This window comes from Myotis lucifugus, unplaced genomic scaffold, assembly GCF_000147115.1.
Source record: "Myotis lucifugus unplaced genomic scaffold, Myoluc2.0 scaffold_33, whole genome shotgun sequence".
In the NCBI taxonomy this organism is placed as follows: Eukaryota; Metazoa; Chordata; class Mammalia; order Chiroptera; family Vespertilionidae; genus Myotis; species Myotis lucifugus.
In genome coordinates, this window is record NW_005871081.1 from 437,330 (window position 1) to 438,644 (window position 1,315).

At 42.9% G+C, this 1,315-nt stretch overlaps 1 non-coding gene across 1 annotated transcript; it reads left to right on the forward strand.

The window, feature by feature from the left end:
* The first annotated feature begins 352 nt into the window (after window positions 1-352).
* LOC111825585 lies at window positions 353-459 on the forward strand. The gene has a single exon (XR_002828776.1). It is a non-coding gene; the product is annotated as a U6 spliceosomal RNA (small nuclear RNA).
* Window positions 460-1,315: the final 856 nt, after the last annotated feature.

Consider the following 1,315-nt stretch of genomic DNA (forward strand, 5'->3'; position numbering starts at 1 on the left):
ACTTTTAGAATCAAAGAGGCAATGTTGCCCTAGCCGGTTTGGCTCCATGGATAGAGCATCGGCCTGCAGACTGAAGGGTCCCGGGTTCGATTTCAGTCAATGGCTTGTTCCCAGGTTGCGGACTCATTCCTCAGTAGGTGGTGTGCAGGAGGTAGCCAATCAATGATTCTCTCTCTCATCATTGATGTTTCAATCTCCCTCTCCCTTCCTCTCTGAAATCAATAAAAATACATATTAAAAATAAAGAGGCAACGTTTCAGTTGAACACCATACTAAAAAACGTAATATTCTTCAAACATTCTAAGTATATAATTCTGAGCAATAAAAACAATACAGGCAAAAACAATTATAGGTGCTCGCTTCGGCAGCACATATACTAAAATTGGAACGATACAGAGAAGATTAGCATGGCCCCTGCGCAAGGATGACACGCAAATTCGTGAAGTGTTCCACATTTAAAAACAAACAAACAAACAAATAAACAAACAAAAAAACAATTATAGAAAAGAGGGGGGTAGTGGCTTTCCTTTGCTAATGTGGAGAAATAGGCGGAAGCAATATTTAACCCCAGTGATATTTCGAGGAAAGCCTTGTCCAAAGTTAACCTTTGAAAATCAATTTCAATTTTAAAAAAGAAGAAACACTACATACTCAAATCAAGATAACAGAAAGGACAGTGGTTCAAAAGACTTCTTGACTTCAAAGTAATTTATTCATCTACTTACAATGGTTAAATGACATTTTCCTGAAATATATGACTTTTCAAAGCCTAATTGACGTTTCTTTCTGTTGATCTGATGTCAGAACAATAAATCATTATGATTGCGAAAAAGAAAAGTTAATCTTAATGTATAAAATATTTGTAACTTGAAAGGTTGTCTACTAGTTTTAGTCAATCAATCAGAACATCTATCTATACTAATAAAAAGGTAATATGCTAATTAGACGGGAGACCTTCTGGGAGACCTTCCGGATGTCTTTCTGGACAAAGCCATGGTGGCAGGGCCAAGGCAGAGGCAGTTAAGGGCGATCAGGCCAGGAGGGGAGGGCAGTTGGGGGTGATCAGGCCGGTGGGGGGGCAGTTGGGGGCAAAAAGGCTGGCAGGGGGGGCAGCTTGGGGTAAGCAGGCCAGCAATGGGGGGCTGTTGGGGGTGAGAAGGCCAGCAGGCAGAGTGGTTAGGGGCAATCAGGCAGGCAGGCAGGTGAGCGGTTAGGAGCCAGTGGTCCCGGATTGTGAGAGGGATGTCCAAGGGATTGGGCTTAAACCGGCAGTTGGACATTCTCTGAGGCTGCCCCAGTTTAGAGAGGGTGCAGG